Genomic DNA, 24940 nt, shown 5'->3' on the forward strand with positions numbered 1-24940 from the left:
TCCGATCTCTGGTCTGACATGTACAGAGTTTGGAAGTTGTCATCCTGTGCTACAATAAGGAAAAAGCTAAACAAACTGAAAAACAATTACTCTTCTTAGATTCATCAGAACTGACTTCACAAGGCAAACTACTGCCCTGAAAACTGGAGTCAGAATACAGGAAATCACAGCTTAGTGGCATCAGCAGCCACGGCTGGAGCTTGTTAAGAACAATCAAAGGATAATTGACTAATAGCTGGAGACTGAGCATAGACTAACATGAGAAATAAAAACTTCTGGATACCGAGAACCACTAGGTTCTCAGGTTGAAGATCAGAGAAAAATCCCTGCATGCTTTTGGCAGGGGGATGGAGTAAGCAGCCATTTTGGAATAAGTCCAGGGTTCTCTGTTCTCCTTAACAATGGCCTGCCCTCAAGGGAAACTATTTTACTGGAGCTTAGTTTACTTGGGTTCTACCGGAGTCTAACTAATCTGGGGAAAGGACTAAGAAAAATCAAAAGGAAATGCTAGAATCATACTGTTACAGAAATGAAGAATACCTTTGATGGCCTTATCAGTAGACCAGACAAGGCTACAGTAACAATCAGTGATCTCGTATTCAGTGAAATCGTCTTTCAAAATTTAAGGATACATGAAGACTTTTTCAGGCAACTGAAAACTGAGAGAACTTGTCGTTAGTAGACCTGCCTTAGAGGAAATGTTAAAAGAAATTCTTCAGAGGGAAGGAAAATGAAATAGGTCAGAAACCCAGATCTGCATAAACAAAAGGACATTAGAGAAAGAATAAATCAAGGTAAAATAAACTATTATATTTCTATTAGTCGTAATTGATTTACCAAATAACGGTTTTGTCAAAAAAATAATAGCAACAGTATACTGGCTGAGTAGAACTTATTGATAAATGAAATAAGTGACAGTAATGTAATAGGGGACAGGAGGGAGAAATCAGGAATATTCTGTTATAAGGTAACTGCATTACCCATGAAGTAGTATAGTTATTGCAAAGGGGACCTTGTGTTTCTACTGTGTTTGTGTTCATCTGTAATGAACGCTAATTATTTTAATTCAGATGTTGCAGGGGATTCTATATGATGAATATAGCCATGATAAATAATTGATACATTTGAGCCTCCTTGAATAGAGGAGGAAGATTCTCTGCAATCATCCACCTCAGATATTGCTGAGGAATATGATCAACAGTTTCTAATCTGCATGATGTCATATGGATGAATTATAGTAATTCTGTAATAATTTATTCTGTTCCATCTCCACTAACCCTACCATTCATTCTTGACTCTCTTAAACACTCATCCTATACAATTAAATATATACAGTTATTTGTGACTATAGATCAGGACAATATATTTTGTGAGGTACACTGATATGATGGAAATTCCTTTCTTAAACATCTTAAGATTAAAACATTTCTAACAAATGAACACAGATAAGATTATCAAAAAACAAAACTTTGGATTTCCTGTTAGAATTGGCACCCATTCAACTATATGTTTGGGTAAATTACCCAATTATACCTTAAACTCTTAGCTTGTTAGTTCTAACAGGTTTGGTTTTGGGTGTTTTGTTTTGTTTTGTTTTGTTTGTTTTTTGGGTTTTTTTTTTTATGGAGTCTTTAAAGTTTTCTATATGTAAGATTTTTTTCATCTGAAAACATGGCTAGTTTTACTTCCCTTCCAGTTTAGATGTTTTTTAGTTTAGTTTTTTTTTTTTTTCTGCCTAATTGCTCTGGCTAACACTCTCAGTTAAATAGAAGTTAGCATTCTTGCCTTGTTCCTAATCTTAAAGGGAAGGCTTTCATTTTTTCATCATTGAGTATGCTAGCTGTGGGCTTTTCATATATGGCCTTCTTTATTATGTTGAGATACTTTCCTTTTATTCTTAATTTGTTGAGAGTTTTTATCATTAAAAGGTATGGAATCTTGTCAAAGTCTTTTTATGTATCTATTGAGATGATCATATGTTTTTTTATCATTTATTTTGTTAATGTGGTACATCACATTAATTGATTTTTGTATGTTGAATCATCTGTGCATCCCAGGGATAAATCCTGTTTGGTGATGGTGTATGATCCTTTTAACATACAAAAATCAGTCACATTTCTATACACTAAAAATAAACTACCTGAAAATGAAATTAGGAAAATAATCTCACTTACCATAGCATCAAAAAGAATAAAATGCTTGGGAATCAGCTTATCAAAGAAGATGAAATACTTGTATACTGAAAACTACAAAAACACTGATGAAGAAATTGAAGAAGACACAAGCAAATGGAAAGATTTCCAGTGTTCATGGATTGGAAGATTTAATATTGTAAAATGTTCCTACTACCCAAAGCTATCTACAGATTAATTCCAATTCCTATAAAAATTCCAATGCCACTTTTTACAGAAATGGGGAAAAAAATTCCAAAATTCATATGGAACCATGAATAGCCAAATAAGTCTTGAGAAGAATAATGAAGTTGGAGGCATTAAACTTTCTAGTTTCAAAATATATTTCAAAACCACAATAATCAAAGCACAACGGTACTGGCATAAAGACTGACATACAAACCAATGGAACATAATAGAAAGCCCAGAAATGAACCCTAGCATATGCAGGAAATTAACCTTCAATAAGGGTGTTAAAAATACACAATAGAGAAAGGATGATTTCTTCCAAAAGGTTCTGTGAAAACTGAATATCTACATGCAAAAGATCGAAAGTGAAATCTTATCTTACACCATACATAAAATCAACTCAATATGGATTAAATACTTAAACATTAAACTTGAAACTGCAAAACCCCTAGAAGAAAACAAGGGAAAAACTTTTTGACATTGGTTATTAGTTATGGCAGTGATTTCATAGATATGACAACCAAAAGCATAGGCAATGAAACAAAAAATAAACAAATGGGACTACATCAAGCTGAAAAGATTATGCATAGCAAAGGAAAAAATTAATAGAGTGAAAGGCGACCTAGAGAATGGGAGAAAATATTCACAAAGTACGTATCTGATAAGGAGTTAATCTCCAAAATATAAAAGGGACTCCTACAACCCAATAGCATAAAAACTAATAACTTGATTAACTGAAGAAATTTTGATATTGAAAAAGACACACATAAATGGAAAGATATTCCATGCTCATGGATTGGACCAGCCAATGTTGTTAAAATATCAATACTACCCAAATAAATCTACATGTTCAGTGCCAGCCTTAGCAAAATTACAATGGCTGTTTTCAAAGAAGTGGAACAAATAACCCTAAAATTTGTATGGAACCAAAAAAACCTCGAACAGCCAAGCAATTTTGAAAAAGAATAACAGAGCTGGATCATGTCTTTATGCAGTAAAAGTGTAGATTTTCTTTGTGACTTTTTCTTTGTGATTTTCTTTGTGACTTCCTGATTTCAACCCAAACTACAGAACTATAGTAATTAAAGCACTACAGTATTGACATAAAAATAGACACATAGGTCAATGGAATAGATAAGAGAGCCCAGAAACAAACCAATGCATATATGTTCAATTAATTTATGACAAAGGTGCCCAGAGGATACAATGGGGGAAAGGACAGTCTCTTCAATAAATGGTGTTGGAAAAACTGTATAGCCACATGCAAAAGAATGAAACTAGATGGCTATCTTACACCATACACAAAAGTTAAGGTAACATGAAGACTTAAGACTTGAAACCATAAAACTTCTAGAAGAAAACACAGGTGGTAAATGCCTTAACATAGGTCTTGGTGATAATTTTTAAAATATGACACCAAAAGCAAAAGCAACCAGAGCAAAAATGAATAAATGGGATTACATCATACCAAAAGCTTCTTCACAGCAAAGGAAACCATCAAAACAAATGAAATTTGTTTGAAATGAAAACAAATGAAAAGGCAACTTCTTAGATGGAAGAAAGTATTTACAAATCATATACCTGGTAAAGAACTAATATTCAAAATATATAAAGAACTTGTACAACCCAATGACAAAAACAAAACCAAAACCAAAACAGGAACAAAACAAAACAAAACAAAACAAAACACCCACAAGTCCAATTAAAACATGGACAGAAGATCCAAGTACACATTTTCCAAAGAATATGTACAGATGACCAACAGGTACATGAAAAGGTTCTCAGTAGCATTAATCATCAGAGATATGCAAATCAGAGCCACAATGAGATATCACTTCACACCTGTTAGAATAGCTATTAACAAAAAGACAAGAAATAATAAGTGTTGGTAAGGGTGTAAAGAAAAGGGAACACTTACACACCGTTTGTGGGAATGTAAACTGGTGTGGCTGCTATGGAAAACAGTATGGAGATCCTCAGAAGATTAAAAAATGTAACTACCATATGATCTAGCAATTCCACTTCTGGGTATTTGTCTAAATAAAAATGAAAACACTAACTTGAAAAGATATTTGTACTCCCATGTTCATTGCAGAATTATTTACAATTAAGATATGGAAACAACTTAAGTGTCCATCAATAGATGAATATTATAGAGATATGTTGTGATATATATACACAATGGAATACTGCTCAGCCATAAAAAAGAATGAAATGTAGCCATTTACAACAAATGGAGGGGACTTGGGGGCACTTTTCTAAGTGAAATAAGTCAGAAAGAGAAAAACAAACACCGTATGATCTCTCTTATGTGTGGGATCTAAAATAAAACAAAACTAACAACAATAAAAACAAAAACAAGTTCATAGTTTCAGAAAACAGATTGGTAGTTGCCAGAGGAGAGGTGTGGAGGATGAAAGAAATTAGTTAAGAGGGCCAAAGAAGAAAATTAAAATGTGCTAAAGACTTGAATAGGCATTTTTCCAAAGAACACATATTAATGGCAAATAGACATATGAAAAATATTCAGTGTGACTAGTCATCAGGAAAATGCAAATCAAAATTACAATGAGATATCCTCTTGTATCTGTTAGGATGGCTGTCCTCACAAAGATAAGAGATAGAGTGTTGGTGAGGATGTGGAAAAAAGAGAATCTTTGTGCACCGTTGGTGGGAATGCAAAATGGTGCAGCTGCTATGGAAAACAGTATGAGGGTTACTCAAAAAATAAAAAATAGACTACCATATTATCCAGCTATCCCACTTCTGGATGTTTATCCAAAAGAATTGAAGTCATTATCTCAAAGTGATATTAGCATTCCTATGTTCATTTCAGCACTTATTAGTAATAGCTAATGTGTGGAAACAACCTAATTGTCCATTCACAAATGAATGGATAAAACTATGGCCTATATATACAGTGGCATATTATTCAGCCTCAGAAAAAGAAGAAGATTCTGCAATGTTTGACAACATGGTAGAATCTTGAGGACATTTTGCTAGGTGAAATAAGCCAGTCACAGAAATAAAATACTACATGATTCAATTTATTTGAGGTGTCTAAAATGATCCAATTCATAGAATCAAGAGTAGAATGGTTATTGCCAATGGCTAAGGGGAGAGGAGAAAAGGGAATTATTAGCCAACAGATGTAAAAGTTCAATTAGGCAGCAACTTCTAGAGATCTACCCATACAACATGGTACCTGTAGTCAACTCTACTGTATTGTACAGTTAAAAATTTGTGAAGAGGGTAGCTCTCATGTTATGTCTTCTTGACACAGTAAGATAAAACAAAGTTCAAAGCACTGTTCAAACAAAAAGATTTTTCAGAGTTAAAAATATTGTTTAAGTACCCAAATTTTTGAATTTCCATATTAATAATGTCTCCCTCACAGTAACATTGACAGGATTAAATGAGATAGATGTAAAAATGATTCCCCATACCTAATCTTACGTAAAAGTGGAATAGAGAGAAAATTTGCAAGGTCCTTAACATTTTTTTTTTTTTTTTTTTTATTGAGAGACAGACAGAGACAGAGCATGAGCATGGGAGGGGCAGAGAGAGGGAGAGATAGAATCTGAAGCAGGCTCCAGGCTCTGTGCAGTCAGCACAGAGCCTGATGTAGGGCTCGAACTGAACCCATGGAGCACGAGACCATGACCTGAGCTGAAGTCAGCCGCCCAACCGACTGAGCCACCCAGGCGCCCCTTAAGGGACTTAAAAGTTCCTATTTTCTTTTTAGAATTTGTTTTCCCTTCAAATTTAATAGTTAGACCTTACACACCTTTAGGTTGAAAGAGGAAAGACCAAAGGGCTGCTTCTACTCAAGCTGATGCTTATGTCTGTCCTTTGTATGAGATGGGAGGCTATGGCCTTGTACAACAGCATTGTACCTCCAACTGGATAAGATAGGAGAGAAGGAGAGAATATCATCATAAATAACTAAGCTATAGTAGAAAATGAAGAATTAACTGATCTTTCTCTCCCTATATTCCTGTTAGTAATCCCAATTTATTCTAGTCTTAATCTTAAGCTTCTTATTAAGGGCAATACATTCTGCTTAGAGAGTTCTCTATTAAGGCTATGATTTCAATGTGGAAAAATCAAACCATGAATTTCCTGAGGGGAAGAATCATGTCTTATTCATTTTTTTTTCTTTCCAGCAATTAATAGCAGTTAGCATATAGGAACCCCATAAATTCTTAATGTTTAGATAAGTAAATGGAAGAAAAAAATACTGTGACAAATTATACAAGGAAATATTTGATTTTTATTTTTCACTAAGAAGAAATTTATGCCTAAAACCTAAACCAGTACAGTCTTATTCTATTTGAACAAAGCCAAAGATGAGATGAGATAAATTAAGAGTAGATAAGGAATAAAGGTAAGATAATTCTTGTTTGAGGAAATGGCATCACTCAGGAGTTTTGTTTTTTTCTACTCTTTATCCTTCACCTTCAATGACTATTTCAAGTTTTCCCGCAGAGTCCCCAATGATACAGTAAGTTACAGCCTTGAACTGTGCTAAATAAAGGAACAATTATAAATTTCATAGTGAAGGTCTCTCTGATATACCATTCTCTTGGGGAGAGGTAGATGAGAGAGAAAGGTGGGGGAAATATCATGGTCACTTTTTTTCATTGCCTCCTTTTTCTTCTTGCCCATTGTGTGTTTTACTACCATCCATCAGAGTTATGGCAAGAACGGGCTTTACCTAAAATAGCTGAAAGGTACCATTGTCTATCACTTACCCCCGTCAACAAGTCAATTTGAAGCTCACTGTCTTCTACTAGGTCAAAAGGAATTGCTAATATTTTTAGAGAACATGATGGATTGCAGTGAGAATTCTAACAAAAGATGACCAAAATAAACCATCAACATCATTTTCATTTCTGAATTGGATGGGAGAAGAATGGGAAAAGCATAGATGACATTTCTCACTCAACCTTATTTGCCATTTAGTTTAAAAGGGAGGTAGGAGGGCAATGGGGATAAATTTCAAGCCATCATTTAAAAATGTGGCCACAGGCACTTGTTACTGATATGTCATTGCATCATGCTACTTGATACAATTCAAAATGCATTTTTCTTTCCTTGAACTTGATTTAAGGTTGTCTGCCCAAAACTCCTCCAGGGATGCTCCCCCTCTTTGTGTCTTCATTTTTCAAGGAATGTGAAGTTGACACAAAACTTCTACAGAGTTTGGTCTTGAAGTCATAGAGGAAAGAAAATTGGTGTTTTGTGGAATCAGTCCTCTGTTTTATGAGGTACCTCTCTGAAACTCTGATGCTTTTCCTAGTTGACTCCAGAACTAACTAGAAACACTGGCAACCCAATTTCTAGCTGTTTCCAAGATTTAGCTTCTACTTCATCACTTCAAATGTACCTACTTAGTTTCTACTGCTTTAGCCCCTGCCTCCACAGCGTAGTGGTTTATAATTTGGTGTCTATGGAACACTCGGGGCCAGAGGAGGTTTGAGAGGAGTACAAAGAAATTGTAAAATCTACCTCCCACCTATAATTCATCTACAAAACTTCTGCCTTTATTTGTTTTATGTGTTAAGACTAATTTATATACCATATGGATTAAGAACACCACTGGTTTAAAAAGTTGGAAAATCATTACCCAATTTAGAACAACCAAAGAAAAGCAGAATCATAGAAATATAGAGCAAAAAGAGATCTCAGAGACAATTTAGTTCAATTCTCTGATAATATGGATGAGAAAACTGAGTTGGGGAGAAGTAAAGAAACATGTCTGAGGGCTCATGGTGATTGGCAGACATAGATCTATTGATTTCTAATCCAATATTCTAACTTTTTTTGTTTGATAATGTCAGTGATGTTTAAAGAATGATGAGTGTGGAAAAATATTTCTAATGGCTAACTAAACTGGATGATGTTGTTAACTACTTTAAATATCCTATGGAGTATTAAAACAGATTCGTCCCCATTCAGTCATCCTTCCATCCAGCTCTTCATCCATCTACCCATCCTTAGCCAATGAAATGTAGGTTAATAGTAGAAGCCTATTTCTTTTTCTTTCTTTTTTTTAATGTTTATTTAAAACTCTGAGAGACACAGAGTGCTAGCAGGGGAGGGGCAGAGAGAGCGAGAGACACAGAATCTGAAGCAGAATCCAGGCTCTCAGCTATCAGTACAGAACCTGATGTGGGGCTCAAACCCACAAACTGTGAGATCATGACCTGAGCCAATGTCAGACGCTTAACCAACTGAGCCACCCAGGTGCCCCTAGAAGCCTATTTCTGATTATATTTTTTACGGTAGCAATTGTGTAATAAGTTCACCCAATTCTCATGCACTCAAAGTCTGAAGACCAGAAGCATGTCTTTAAGATGTATATGAAGGTCATATATTCCAGACCCTACATTTAAGAGAACACTGAATCAGATAGTGGGCGTACATATAAGACTTCTGATCAATGATTCCTGGGGACTTCACCAAACAATTCATATTAAATAGAGGAACTTTGTACTTATATTTTGCTATGAAAACCCGGATATCAGTATATCAAAGTTGAATTACATACTGATATCATTTTTGTCGTAAGTGATCTATGTGTCTTCAAGTCAAACATCCTCACTCATGGACTTGTGATACTCTCTAGAAGAGCATAAAACACAGGAATTAGAGTGACATTACCTAACTTTTCACTGGCTCTTTCTGCCACCCGCTATTATAGTATCACTAGCTCCCATATCAACCCCTTAGTTTTTAAATGGTACCCCACATACGCTTCAAACAATTCTTTTCGAGACCAAAAGTCATGAGCCCTTTTCTTATTCTTCTGCTCCAGACTCATTCAGGGATGCCTGCTTCCAAGGCCTCCAGTGTATGGAGACCCATGTGAAGGTGCCCTGCATCAGCTGGTAGAAGCCATAGTGGTTCTCTCTTACAGGATATAGCTGCTCTCATGGGTCTCCCCATCACCTCCACAGGGCCCTGATGTTGCCACTGGGCATTGCCACTGCCTCTCCCTGTACCTCTATACCACTAATGTCTTGATGCACCTCTGCCACTTACTCTGACTACCATTGCCTGCATCGGGGCTGTTCTTGCATATGAACCCTCAGGGAACCCTGGCCAAGGCTATATGGGGCTCTGGGGAGAACTGTAAAGATCTCTTCTCTCTACTTGTGTTGTTTCTCTTAATGGCATATTAAAAAGGGCTGTTTGGTTCCAAACTTGACAGAGTTTTTATCGAAACAGCTGTGAGGAGATGCACCTAACACATAGATGTTCACAGCTTCTTTGCTTCCCTCCTTTCTGAATAGAGAAAGGACAAAATCAAAGTTTGAGAAAAGCAATCAAGGAAAAAGAAGTAAAAACCCAGTGAAGGGGAGCATACGGTAGAGGGAGAGCCCAGCTCAGATGCGTGTTGTGAATGCTCTGTACCAAGGATGGGGAGCTTGATAGATCAGGATGGTGAGGACAAGACTATACACATGGGAGAATTCTGATGGGAAGCAACGATGAGAGGCTTCCAGGAATCTGGAGATGCTCAAGAATTTGGAGGGGACAGGAGGTTTTCATGAGAGTAGCTGTGGACTAAGTTTCTCTACTCACATGATCCTGGAAAGATAAAGAAGTCTTAAATTTCCGTCTGGACTAGGTGTAGCTTTGTACACACTGTGCAGTTATTTCTGTAGTTATGTGCTGCCCACCTCCCTATCCACTCCCTATGCCTCTCCCCTCCGTAGACTAAGATATGAGTTCATAAGGACTAGGTCAGGAGACAAATGCAAAGGAGAGACACCAAGATGTATACAGAGTTCCTGCTGCCTCTTGAAGCTGAGGCTTTACTACAAAGTGAAGCCTGTCTCTCTCCTCCCCTTGATGAGATGAATTCTCATCAAGGTTGCTCTTAGTCCTATAAACTTCTGGTAGATTTACTCTTGACTTAGCCAGAGTTGGCCAGCCTTGGCTTGACCACAACTAAAAAGAATTTAGGCTCAGCTGGGACCCCCACTATCCTCTCTTTCAATAAGAAACAGAATTGCTCCTTGGGTCATGATAAGTAACTTTGCTCATGCAGTTGAGTTCTTTGAGTGCCAGCACAAACTGACACTTTCATTGTTTCCTCATTCCTATACTCCAGTTTTATAACCCCAAAATTAACTCAGTGCAGCTGAAGATGAATCTGCTTCAGAAGACTACATGCTTCCCAAAGTATCCCAGTTGATTCAAGGGCTGATTTATTGTAGACTTGTGGGCTCACCAGCTTTTAACCTCATTTTGCTTCCCAGATCAGCATCTGTGTTTGTTTAACAGCCATTGGCTGAATCACTCTGAGAATCACGGAAGCCATGTGGAAGGCCCAGGGACCACATGGCTCATCTCTTGAAGTGACACTATGGGTGTTTATATCATTTGTCAGGTTAGGATTTCTCTCATGGAAATTGAGCTCAAAGATTGTGTCTATCAGTTCCCTGGAAAAGTAAATCTCAGAATTCTGAATGACATAAGATTTTTCCCAAGGATGTCAATATGCTTTTCCTCTAAAGCCACAGCAGAAATGATGACATCCTCTGATAACAAGGAGGCTGTATTTAATTCTTGTTTCCAGTGTTTATTGTGTTCCTATCATGTGCCAGCCCCAGCACTTGGTACAGAGATCATTGAAAGATACACGTAGTCTCCATTCTTATCTCAAGGAGGTCACTGACTCCTGGGGGAGCAGACAGGACAGAGAGAATTACTAAGAGAATTACTAAGACAGGGCAGAAAGGTGTATTCAAAGTATATGCCTGGATTCTGGTAGATGGGCAAGTTTGACCATGGAGAGAGGAATAGCTAATGGTAGTGCAGAATAGAGTGAGAGACACTTAGCCACTACCTTGCACATTACCACATCTGTGCCATGAGGGGAGACACTTGGCTTAGAAGCTGTCATATCTGTCATTTGTAAAAGTTCCTAGTATCTTTCCCCAAATGCCCCCACCCTGAGTTAGTGTGATGGCTGCATATCAAAACACTTCTGGAACTTCTGAAAAACACAGATGTCCAAGCCCCACCACAGACTGACCCGAAAGAGGATCTCCAGGGGAGGATCTCTATTTCTTCAAGCTTTCTCTCCAGAAGATTCTCTAGTGGTAGAGCTAGCCAGCTTGGCCCAAGTTTTCACACCGGTTCTTGAAAACCATTGCTCTAAAAGTTCTCCCCAAATGGCCTCAACCAAAATCCCAGTCTAGTGGCGGGGCTGGGTGAGTATTCCCTGAAGTGTGCCACATGACGTTACCTCCTTTGAAAGATTCGGCTATAAACCCAATCTACGGAAGAGGTACCTGGGGGAAATATGGTATATGTTAAATGTGGAAGTCCCCCAAGTATTTTTCAATGCCATTCGTTATGTCTAGACTCTCATTTGCCACCATTGGGTAGAGCTCCTTAGAACATAGCCAGACCACTGTGGGCTATGATGATATGTGTATGAGGCCAGCTCTAGGTGGTTACTTTCAAGGTTAGTCTTAGCCCTTACATAAATTTCTGGAAGTACTTACCTGTCAACCAGATTGAATGTTCCTTTTTTGTTGTGATTTGAGTATGTGCCAGGTTCAGCCACTTTCTGAGACCAGTGAGTTGACTGAAAACTTGCAAGCATACCTGAACCTTCAGACTTCATGGACACATGCACTTCTTTTTCCCAGCTCCAGTGGTATCCACATGGTAATGGGTAGCTCAGGAGTCCAGGCAAGAGAGCCGGCTGCAAGTCTCGACTGTGCCACTATGTACCTGTGTGACCTTGGGTGTTTCATTTAAGGTCTCTGGGTCAATTTCCTTGTCTATAAAATGAGGGAATTGGACTAGAAGATTGTTAAGGTCAGACCCTTTTGACTGGGGTAGTATACGTTTGCCAGCCTTTGAAAATGGCTATGAAATGACTTACACAGATGTTGTCTCTGCTAATGCTCTAAGTAGGTAGAAATGTGATTCCTAGAAACAATTTCTCAAAATCCATCCTTTATTCATTAAAATGGGAAAGAAGAAAATAACCTAGGATTTATCCGGTAACTATCATGCACCAGGCATTGTCTGGGGTGCTTCTCTTGTGAGTTCATCTAATCCCTTTAAAAATCTAGGAGAATTCCTATTCTAGTTGGAAGATCCTGGAAAATTCTCATTTTAGAAGACAAAGCAGACTCAGAGGGTAAAATAACTTGTCTAAGTTCACAGAGCTAGTGAATGACAGAAGCAGGGCTCAAGTTAAGGTTTTGTGATCCTAAATCCAGTGCTGTTGATAGCTCAAATTCTGTTCTAATCCTGCAGGTGGAAGAGGTCCTTGTGTATAAATTAACTGGCTGGTTCACTTGGGTAGAGAATGACTGTGGATAATAAACTGTGAGAGCACTGCTATTTGCCTTCACTTCATGCTTCCCTTCAAGGTCCCCCATAAGTCTTACAGTACACTTAGTCTCTGGGCTAACTGAATAAATGTCTCTGTCCCCTTTCTGTTCTCACTCACTCTCCTTCCTTAAAAAGGAGAACTAAAAATAAAGCATAGTTAAGTATTAAGGCAAAATTAATGCTGTGTTTTTAATCATGCAAATTCCAGTAAAAACCTCAAGTTTAAAATCCCAAGGCAGATGTAGCTGAACCCATTGTACTAGCAGAAGAAGGAATTAATACCATACCTGCTAATGAGAAGTTTTAAGTACTGCTAGGACACTGGATTGTGGTAGAACCGAGAGTCGCAACTTTACATTTTCTGCCTTTCTGTATGGTTAAAGTACTGATTTTGAGACTGCATTAATTTTAACCAGAATTCTTTCCCATTTTGTAAACATTCTTGAAAAATGAAGCGTTATTATAGAGACGTGATATATTAAAAAGAAATACATAAAGGTGTTATTGCCTCAATTAATATTCATAAAAAATGAGGAAACAGCTTGAAATGACTCTGAGGTCACATAGTAGAGACTTTATGTTGTCAAACCCCAGTTCGTACTTGGCAGCTGGCAGATTTTTAAACAGCACATCTGTGAGCCATTTAGCCATTCTTCTGCGTAATAGAAATGCTTCATATGGAATCTACTCTGGCAGAGAAGCCAGCTGAGCAGACATGCCTTTTACCACAACAAGTCCAAGTGGTATGGGGGAGCACCAGGAGTGTTTTCTGGGCTCAGCTGTCTCCTTGGCCCCTAACATTCTCTCATTTACTTAGTGTTCAATTTCCTCTCATCTCCCACCACTACCACCATTTCAATTTCTTCTAGCTTAGAAAATGTTGCACTAATATTAATATCTACATTGGTCAATTCCAGAAGCGAATGGTCCTCACCAGTCTTGATCTAAGATAAACATCTATCTATCTATCTATCTATCTATCTGGATTGTAAGGCAGGTCTTTCCAGTCTGAGGCTGTGCAGTTTTTCAGGTATTTTATTTCTTGTTTCCTATTTTATTCCTACTTATTTCCTATTAATTCCCTTAATTTTTCTTGTCTGGTTTCAATATAGACCCAGGTATAGCCAACAGGTAAAAGAGATACAGTATCACTGGCTTGTGAGAGTAATTGCTTTAATGAGTGGTCTGGTGAGCTTCTGTTGGTCCCCAGGAAGCATGGCAGAAGGGACTGTATTTATAATTGACTCTAATCCACTCTAATCTTCCACCTTAACCTCACCAAGAATTAAGTGATTGATTTTGGGTCTCTTGAAAGAAAATAAAGACCTCCTGGGATGAAAGTTGGCAACTGCCCAAAGATAATCAGACAGTCGAGGGCTGGCACCATTTGTATTTGGATGTGGAGAACTGTCTTGATCTAATCAGGTGATTTCCCTCCCACCTCTCCACACAATCCGGGTGTTTGGTTCCTAATTGAGCACTAGCATGATCCTGGGTCAGAGTTGGACAGAATTTCATAACCATTCCTTCCTCTCATTTAATGCCAGATATGCCTGAGACACAGCACAGCAAGAATGGAGGAAGCAAAGCTTATTCTTCAGCATTGTGCTAAGGATCACGCCTCACGCCCTTGCCCCACTCCCAAGTCCAAGGTCTGTGGTTCCCAATTTGCTGATCTTCAGCTGCAGACACTAGCCTTTTTCTCTTTAGCTCACTCAGAAAGGGTATAGCCTATAGTCTTCTTGTAACAAAGGCCGTTTTTCCACATATATTGGTGTGAGCTGGTACAACAATGAGCTGTTGGGATAAGGAGTAGTTACATTTTAAATTGCATATTAGCCACACAAGTCCTTCTTTAAAAAATTTACTAGTGAAATTGGGTCAAAATTATAAACCAGCAGGAACAGAGAACAATCTGTAAGCATGGAGGGAGAGTTGATCTCTCTCTTCTTTACCTCCTTTATCCCCTCCAATGCTCCTCTTCTCCCCATTCTTCAGCCACCTTTTCAGTTTCCATCTCTCCTCAGATACCCCATAGCCAGCAGATTTAGTTGTCCTCTGTCTTGTCTTTGCACCTGGGCCTCTCAGCCTCCTGGCATTACCGCCTTGCTGAGCCGCAACTGTCTGTCCTGCTCCCTGACATCAAGCATTGTTTGGTTTCAGTCCAAAGTCGGCCCATCATCCTCAAGCGCAGTCTCACCTCTGCTCAGAAACCCTTTTCTTCATTTCTCTTGCCCTCCTGTCACCATCCTCCAGGTCTGTAGTCCAAAACTCCCTACTCCACTTTCCTCAGGGCTCCACGATCACCAATTTTCTGCAAGCTGTCCACCTGCTCTTCTATTTACATCCAAGGCTGAGGGCTCAAATATGAACTCATCCAATTTTCTTGCTCTCTACATACCGAGTCCACTATACTTTTTCTTCTCCCCAGAAGAATGGAAACACTTTGCTCTCCCTTTGCAGTGTGGTCACTCCAACTGTGTTGTGATCTCAGCCCTCCTCATCCTTTCCCAGACACTTTCCTGTGACTTTCCCCCTTTTTCTTAAATTATTAGTCTCTTTACTGTCTACTTCCCCTCAGCCTAAAATCAATGTTGTACTCCCAAAAATCCTATCCTAAAAATAGGATAATTCCTGCTAACTTAACCGCTCCCCACTCCTGCTACTTCACACTCGCCTTTTTTTCCCCTAAAAGAATCCTCTATTCTTTCTGCTTTCCCAACACGAAGCTCAGCATCTGCATACACTATCACTCTGCCACCGCCTACTTGAACTCCTGGTGAGAAACACAGCAGAGAGGGTAGACAGAGAAGAAAAGAAGAAGGAAAACAGACTCGTATTATAGGAAGACTCATCTTATGGAGTGGAAGTTTGAATGGCTTCAAAAAGATGGAGGAGGGTTGGCCACGGAACTGTGCATAAGGTGGGGGGGGGGGGTAGGAGTGGAAGAGCACTGCCCTGGTCTTGCCTACGGAAACCAGACAAGTTTTCCAGCAGTCCCACTCTCTGAGCGAGGGGAATCATGATAGGAAGGAACCAGTGTCCCATTCCATCCAGGTGGACTTGTAACACCGTCAGTTCATGGGCAAGTTGATGGGACAGAGCAGTGGAGTCCTAATGCAGCAGGTATGGGGCTGACCTTGGCCCTCCTGCCATGCACTGCTAGGCAGAGGGATCAGTCAGCTGCTGATACCAGGGAGTCCCGCAATCCAAGATGGAGCTGCTAGAGGATGAAGGAATCTTCTAGTTGGGTGGTGTGGTCTCCCCTCATCTCTCCCCACCCACTCATTCAGCCACAGCTTCTAGCCCCAAGTACTTCAGCTTTAACAAAGCATTATAAATTTCCAAGTTTCGTTTTCATTTAAATTTGTCTGCTCTTTTCTCAGTGCTTATTTCAGGTGATGTCTTTTTTTTTCTTTGAATTAATGGAAAATATTCTTGATCTTTGACCTATCAGCAAACACCAGGACCTATCATCAAACTTACACTTATAAGAAGCAAAGCCAGGCTAAAGCTCCCGTATAACTCAAAGAGAAGAGAGTGCTTTATTGTTTTGTCACACTGAGGCCCCGAGCCAGACAGATCGAGTTTATGTCAGAAAATATTAAAGGACCTACTCGACAACATATGGAGTTGGGGGCATGTGTCACATTTGATACAAGAAAGAGAGGAACAGCCATGACTGGGTCAGAGGCAAGGGTACTCAGAAACACCCTGAAAGGAGCGGAGACCAGTGCAGAAGGAACCCTCGAGTCTTCGTGGGCCCAAAGAAACAAAACTCCTCACGCAGACAATACTGCACCTGAGTAAATACCATCAGTAAGAGTATTCATCTCTGTGTTCCCACTTTCTTTTATGGTATCATTACTCTAGACAAGGATCGTTCCTGTCTGGTTTCCACTGAGCCCCCAAACATCACCGACACATAAACTCTAACTTGCTTAGGGAACTCCGCTGGCAGCAGAGCCCAGGGAAATGTGTCATCCATTTAAGATGTCTCACATCCTAGACACTCTGTTATCCCAGGCCATTGCTGGCTCCCTTGAAAGCAATAAGCCGACAACACAGGAAGCTGTCAGGAAATCCAATATCTAAACTCAATATGAGATTGTGGCCCCAATCTAATAAGAATAGATTCATTTTGTTTTATTCCCATTTTGTCACCTGCTTTGTGGGAAAAGTGAAACATGATAAATCAGAACATTATGGCCACTTCTGAGTACATATCGACTCATCATGCATGCCCTGAACCTTTATGCCAAACATTTTGAGCCATGTGGATTCGTGGAGACTGAACTTCCTAGCTATCTTCTCCTACCATAGTGTTATAGCTGTCTTCTGCTGAAGAAGCTTAAAAGACTTTCTCAAGGTCAGCTTAAAAACACTCAGTTGTTGAATGATCTGGGGCTAACTTAAATTCACAAATGAATTTGATGGAGATGAAGATATTCATCTGGTCTAGATTAAATAGCCTAGAACCAGGACCACTCCAGGAAGCACCTGGGGCAGATGTATTGACTAACTTGCCTGAGACTTTCATGGAATCTATGATTTTAATAAAACTTAAATTTTATTTGAGCAAAATAGCTAGAGAGGCAAAAAGATTAAGAATCTGAGGTCCCAATCCCTTCTGCTTTAGAAGTTTTCTTTTTTTTAAATGTTTACGTATTTATTTTGAGAGAGAGAGAGAGAGAAAGTGGGGGGAGGAGCAGAGAGAGGGGGAAAGAGAGAATCCCAAGCAGGCTCCACACTGTCAGTGCAGAGCCAGACACAGGGCTCCAACTCACAAACTGTGAGATCATGACTTGTGCTGAAATCGACAGTCAGACATTTAACCAAGTAAACCACCCAGGCTCCCCGAAGGTGTTTTTTTTTTTTTTAAGTAGATAGGTTTATTAATTCAATTTTAACTGGATTTTATAGTGTCTCTATACCCTAACCAGTATATCTGTATATTGGGTGGCTGTTTACTTTAGGCTTTCATGCAAACCCAAGATCTTTCTGTTAATCCAATTACTACAGCAGGTTATGATTAATTTACTATAGCATTGATTTTTAAGGATTAGAGAAAAAGCCCCTTACTCAGAGGGGAAAAAACATTAAGAGATTATAGGCTGCATCTGCCAGAACTAAGATATTCATCCATATAATTTACCGTAATTTTCTATGTTTTATATGGTCTATCATCTTTTGTATATTTCATGGATATCTTATGTTTTGTAGCTTAATAGCAGGCCTAGCAGACTGCTATAATGTTGAGATCTCTAAAAGTCATTTAATGATGACCATTAGACTCGTCTTGAGTCAGTGAACTAGAAGGCCATTTCCATTTCTATAATCTTTAGCAGTTTACTGTTTTACTAATGAGGAAACGCAAACCCAGAAAAGTTAAATGACTTATCTGTCTAACATCACTGAGTTGAGGAAGACCTATAGTTAGAAAGTCTTCCTTGACTCCCTTCCTTTGCATCTTATTTTTATTATCATTACTGTGGCCTCATTAGCTACACTATTGGCCAGACTCTGTTCCAAGTACTTTGACATATGCAGTCTCACTGACTGCTTTTTCACAGCAACTCTGGTGGCTAGGTATTGTCACTATCCTCCTATGTAAGAAAACTAAGGCTCAAAGAAGTTGTTACTTGACCAAGGTCATTGAACTAATAGCTAGTGAATCCAATATTTTAAAACCAAAGTTCATTTTAATGCAAACCCTAAATTCCCCACCATACCCTATACTGCCTCTCTTAAGGCAAAATGTGATTTTCTAATTTTCTCATCCCCTGAGCTCAAATCCTTGTCTGAAAATCATTCCTTTTGACCCAACCTTTGCTTCACACGTTACTGTCTGTGTTAAGGATTCAAAACATAGCTGGAAACTTTAGTTAATGAAGAATGGCACTAACCAGGGCACAGATCATTTTCTCTATCTCCTTTGAAAAAAAACAAAAAAACTTTTTAATGTTTATTTATTTTTGAGACAGAGAGACAGAGCATGACTGGGGAAAGGGCAGAGAGAGAGGGAGACACAGAATCCAAAGCAGACTTTAGGCTCTGAGCTGTCAGCACGGAGCCTGACCCAGGGCTTGAACCCACAAACCATGAAATCATGACCCGAGATGAAGTCAGATACTCAACCAACTGAGCCTCCCAGGCATACCTCTTTAGCTCCTTTGAAATTGTAGCTGGCACACATTGAGAAAAATAAATTCAAATTGTTTTCATCAAGGAAAGAATTAGGCAATAAATGCAAACTAACATTTTGGGAAAAGTTATTGTCATTATAAAAACAATAAAATAGTACTCGGCATTTCATGTTAATAACAGCTAATTTTGCAGTGGGTTTCCTTTGGTGTCTGGTGCTTTACATAAATATTCACACTCACCCTATTTTACTGATGGCAGGACACAGCGGCTCAGAAACATTAAGCATTTGTTTAAGGTGGTAATGACAGTAAATGACAAAGCCAAGAACTGAAGCCGATCTAACTGTGCAGCTCATGCTCCAAATGAATACAGATCTTTTTCTTTATATTTGCGTACAGGTTTGGGTGTGGTTTTCACACATGGTGTGGGACTCCAACATGGTGAAGCAATCTGCAGTTGAAAGGTTCCTGATACATTTCTACCAAATACTTCCACTGGGAGTGTAGACATTAAGTTTCTGGAGGCCATGCCTGGATGTCTTTATCCATCTAGCCAAGATAACACATTATCTTTATTAATGTGTTAAGATTTTTGGTTTGATTTCTCTTACTAATATTCAGTACCTGCTAATCATCTTAGCCCTATAATTTTTGAAGAATGCTCCTTATATTTAAAAAAAAAATGTGTCCTTGTCTCCGTGTGTTTAACTTCTTCATGTTTCTAATCACAGGGATGATAATACAGCAGGGAGCTCACACAATGGAGGGTAAGGACTTCTTTTACCCGAGCTCTCCTTTGATAATCCAAATGGCTCTCCCAGCCCATTAAGCAGATGGTTCTCCAAAAAGACTCCTTCTAAGCTACTTAGAGTATCTATGGTTTATCTCATGTCAGGGTGCGTCTTAGGCCAAGGTCTTTGGGAAACATATTGTGGTGAGATTTTGCCCACAGGAGGTGTAATGGGGGCTGCTCTTGGGAACAACATCTACCAGGGAGTGAGGAATCAAGATGGGGCAGAAGGAGAAGTTGGTTTGTGATAAAGTTATAGCAGAGAACTCAGCCCATCCTACAGGGGGCCCTGTTAAGGTGTCCAAAATTGAGGCAAAGACCAGGCCTTTGTACCTGCCCCTCATTATCCTCTCATTACATCTGGGTTTTTCCCAGGAAGGAAGCATACACTTGGCAGAGGCAGCCCTCTTCAGATGATGAAAATTCTTGGAAAGTGACTCAGCTATGAGCCATGAGCAGGCAGGGGAAATGCGCGATTCAGTCCTGAATGGGGGAGTTTGTCAGTACACCACAGTATCTATAAGATGCCAGTTTTCTCAGTGCTCAGAGCATGCTTGATTATCTGAGATGATTTTGCTTCACAGTATCTTTAGCGGTTTGAAAGGTGGCCTCCCAATAGAAATGTGCAGGTTCTAAACCTATAAATGTGACCTAATTTGAAAAAAAAAGAGTCTCTGGCAGATGTAATTAAGTTAAAAATCTCAAGATGAGATCATCCTGGATTAACAGGGTGGGCCCCAAATCCAATGACTAATGTCTTTATAAGAAACAGAAGAGGAGATGACACAGGGTGAGGGGGAGAAGGCCATGTGAAGACTGAAACAGACTGGAGTGATGCTAACAGTCCCTGGAAGCAGAAGACGGAATGAACAGATTGTCTTCTAGCGCTTTCAAAGGGAGAGCAATCCTACTGACACCTGATTCTGGACTTCCTGTTCCTAGAGTTGTGAGAGAATAAATTTCTGTTGTTTTTGACCACTAAGTTTGTGGTAATTTGTTACAGTAGCCCTTAGAGAACAAATATGGTATGTTACACCATTTAATCCCTACATAGGAAATTATATATTTAAAATCCATAATCCCTAATATCTCTGTCCAGTGGATTTAGTGCAAACCGTGACAACAACGTGTCAGGATCCAGGACTCCATGGGCATCACATGGTGGTGGTGCACAATGTCTTGATAGATATTCATGAAAAAGGGGTTTTAGTTCATAGTCTGTGGCTGGGTCCTGCTACCCACTTTGAACTCTACATTTCTGGTTTGCTTATTCTCAAGTCTTCATTTCCCCCTTCTAATAGGCCATGGGGTATTTTCCTGATCTGCAGTATTTCATGCCCTATATCAAGCTTCTTTTCCACATCATAAAAGTAGAAGATTCATTGGAAACATCCAAGAGTTTTCCTAGATAAAGATTTCAAGTTGACACCTGTGCCCATGCTCTTCCTGTCAGGGAACCTTGGTCTTACCTGGAATGTTGGGACCAAATGAAAAGAGGAGGTCTGTTACAGTAACACTTGGTCTCCTGGAATGCTTTTTTTTTTTTTTTTTTTTAATATCCCGTTCTTTTTTTTTTTTAATTTTTTTTTTTAACGTTTATTTATTTTTGAGACAGAGAGAGACAGAGCATGAACGGGGGAGGGGCAGAGAGAGAGGGAGACACAGAATCGGAAACAGGCTCCAGGCTCTGAGCCATCTGCCCAGAGCCTGATGCGGGGCTCGAACTCACGGACCGCGAGATCGTGACCTGAGCTGAAGTCGGACGCTTAACCGACTGAGCCACTCAGGCGCCCCTAAATTTTTTTTTTAACATTTATTTATTTTTGAGACAGAGAGACAGAGCATGAACGGGGGAGGGGCAGAGAGAGAGGGAGACACAGAATCGGAAACAGGCTCCAGGCTCTGAGCTGTCAGCACAGAGCCCGACGCGGGGCTCGAACTCACGGACCGCGAGATCGTGACCTGAGCCGAAGTCGGACGCTTAACCGACTGAGCCACCCAGGCGCCCCTCCTGGAATGCTTTTAACATACAAGGAAGTGACAAGAGGTGATGGAACTGAAGTTGAACATAATGACACATTCTTCTGATTTCAACCATTTTCCTTCCAGGAGATCTGAGATCCTCTTGCAGGCATCGCCAATAAGGGGAGCTCTTTCTCATGATAGGACTTACCTCATATTGCACAGGACTGAAGGAAGTGACATCTTTTTAAGCCCTTCTTATAGAAGGAAAAGGATCCTCCAACTGGCTCTCATTTATCACCCTGCTGCAAATTCTCTGACTGGTGACTCCTGTGAGGCTGGGTACTCAACAGTGGACTCGACCATGGTGCAGGTGAACCAGCAAAGAACGCCTGCAGCCTTTTCTGTTACAATAACTGAGGACCACATAGCTGGTATTCTGGATATTACCTTTTTGTCCCTCCAGATCTACCATGTTTACCAGTCCAGGAGGCTAGGCTGTGTGGACTGTGTAAATGAGCTCTCTTGACCTTTGGTTCTGCAAATGAGTACACACGAATGTCTCGACCTCACTCTCCTTCCTCCCTCTGTGGGAGGTGAGCTTGGGATGTTTATGTCCCCAGCTCCCTATCTGAAGGGTGTCCGTGGCTTGCTTGCACTTCTATACTGAAGGCCACGATTCCTGCCAAGAGGCCCTCTCCCTACAGTTACTCTCTCTGGTGCCCCTCTCCAATCCTCCTCAGTCTCGGGAAAGGAACTGGATCCCCAGTGTTGCTAGCCCTGAGAACTATGCCATCGCTTCTTGTTTCCCCTACACCCTACCATGCCTTACGTATAAACCCTCTATTAAACTCTACTCAATTATCTCTTTTGGGTATGCCTTTTGTCTTCTGCTGGGATGAGACTGGCTTACCAGCTCTGGAGGAATGCAGCTCCCAGAGAGCACTAACTTCAGCGAGTGCTAGGCCTCTAGTGCCGACAGAAGTTGCATTGTGTCTTTTCTGATATTGTTAAAGATTACCTGCCTTTGGATAAGAGGCCTAGATTTTATCATACTCATCTCCTCATGGTTATGGTTACACCTTTTGGCTGTGTGGGTATCAGAGAAAAGAATCTTGCCATGGGTAGAGGTAAGTTTGTCACTTCTGTCTGAAGTACTGCCATTGGATTCCATGGCTCGTGGGACAAGGGTTTCTCTATTTTCTATAGTTCATTTGAGCATTTGACAAGTCAGCCACGAAGTGTCTTTAAATGTATATTGACTTTGTCAGGGTATATACCGTCTGCTCTTTTATGAGCTGCTAATTTCCCTAGTCTTGTATTCTTTACAGTGGACCTAAAGGTCATAATTTGTGGGGGACCCAATGGGAGTCCTTTAACTGTTCGCCCTTACAGTGGTCACCCCTCTCCTTGATAATGCTGAAATGATGTCAGAGAAGAGGAAAGGTTCTTTATCTTTACCTCTGGATCAGTCCTAGTGCCTAACATGTAGTTGGAGCCCAATATTTGTTGAGAAACTCATCAAAATAAAGGATATATATTATTTTTAAGACTATCTGACTAGCTTATTTCAATTTCATGGACACTGTGAGATAAGTAGGCTATATTGTTCCCATTGATTGGAAATGGTATTACTCAGTAAAGAGAATCTGACCAAAAAATACTGAGATAGTATCTATTTTGTGGCCAGAACCATTCTGGGGGCTGGAGATAGAGCAGTGAATAAGAAGAGAGCCTTCGCATGCATTCCCCCTCAAGGGCACAGCCTGAGGTAAGAGCCTGTTTACAGCTACTTTGGGGTGTTGTTCTCTGGAACACAAATTAGGGACTGGAATGAGTAAAGCAGGAAATGAAGGCAAGCCAGTCCAAGAGCACATTATTAAGCAGCTTATATTGTGGACAGATGTGTCTGGGTCCCTCTGGGTACCCTCTGAGGGGCCATGCATAACACACCTTAGAATCACTCACCTGAACATGAGAAGAGGAGGGATTTAGGCACCAGCAGGATCCTGCTCCTCATTGGTGACGTGTTGCCCCATGGTGCGCTGACTACCTTGAATTCTCAGGGTTGTTCATGTATCAGAATAGATGAGGCACTGCGTCTCTGCTCCAGAGACCCCAGGTCAGAAAGAGAGGGACATTCAGGGCGGCCAAGAGGGGGTGCTTTCATGTTGCACATGTAAGCAGCTGGTTCCTTCAAAAACCAGCTGGGACGAAAAGGTGAGTCAAGGGGATGTTTGGTGAGGTGTAAGAGGTGAATACTACACAAAATCCCTCTCCTTGCAGAACTTACATTCTAATGGAAAATAACAATACACCAACAAGAACGTAAGCAACCTAACTTCTCTTAGTTCATAAGCCCCATAGAGGAAATACGGCTGTTGTGAAACAGACCCGTGGTGAGGGGGTGGGGGTGCTCCCTTGTATAATCACAGGGGTCAGAAAAGCCCTTGAAGAGGAAGGGGGCATTTCAATAACCCCAGAATGACAGAATCCAGTAATGTAACAAGGCTGGGGAAGAGTACCGAACAGAGAAAATGGCATATATAGACACCCTCTGTGTCTGTGTTTAATGAATACAGAGGGCCTGAGGGACAGAAAGGAAAGAGAGCAGGTTTGTGGTGAGTGAGGGCCTGTGGGGCTGGGAGGGAGGAGAGGGATTCAGGGGCCCAGCGATTGGTTGTGCAGAGCCTGGCCAGCCACAACGAGGTGTTGAGTTCCTCTCAAGCACCACTGACTATGCCTTAGAGATGTATGGAAAGAGGAGCTTAGACATTTACAGAGCTGGCATTTGAGGTTTGCACCTCTTATCAGGCCTCTGATATATTGTTCTGTGCAATTATATGTCACAAAGACACATATTTGAGTTACCTGTGTTGGGAGACTGGTATGTGGGGGTGAATCTCTTTGCTGGGGAGGCCTAGTTAACAACTCAGTCTGGTTCTGTGGTGCTTTAAACCACAGAACCGTGTAAATAGGGTCAGGTAAATAGCAATATTCATGATATAATCTGTATGGGGGTGGGGGAAGTGGCCCAAGTTAAACCATGCCTTTGAGTTCAGTATTTATGGAAGACATAACTCTGTGCCTTTAGGCACAGAACCCCTTTAGGTTCATCATTTCCCTTCACTGGGCCCCAGATTCCTTATTTATAAAGTAAGGGGTTGATTATTCTGAAGTTCCAGGGCCCTATAACAATTGTTAGAGTGTGAAAATTATACAAATGCTGGTAATTCCAAGTAGATTCTAACATTCTCAAAAGCAAAAAGGCATGATTAAGTTTTAGGGGAAAAGAGAGAGAAGAAAAGCTTTTC

The 24940-nt window shown here is 40.1% G+C and overlaps 1 long non-coding RNA gene across 3 annotated transcripts in view; it reads left to right on the forward strand.

Moving 5' to 3' along the window:
- Positions 1-16538, forward strand: part of LOC122198910 — a 28921-nt gene extending 12383 nt beyond the window's left edge. For 2 of the 3 annotated variants that reach the window (XR_006193213.1, XR_006193214.1), the window contains exons 2-3: positions 14276-14380; positions 16186-16538. This is a non-coding gene — a long non-coding RNA (uncharacterized LOC122198910). Of the gene's footprint in view, positions 1-487; positions 795-14275; positions 14381-16185 lie in introns of those variants that run through there. The other variant, XR_006193216.1, reaches the window with a different exon arrangement.
- The last annotated feature ends 8402 nt before the right edge of the window (positions 16539-24940 follow it).

Source organism: Panthera leo, chromosome C2 (genome assembly GCF_018350215.1).
Source record: "Panthera leo isolate Ple1 chromosome C2, P.leo_Ple1_pat1.1, whole genome shotgun sequence".
NCBI classification, from domain to species: Eukaryota; Metazoa; Chordata; class Mammalia; order Carnivora; family Felidae; genus Panthera; species Panthera leo.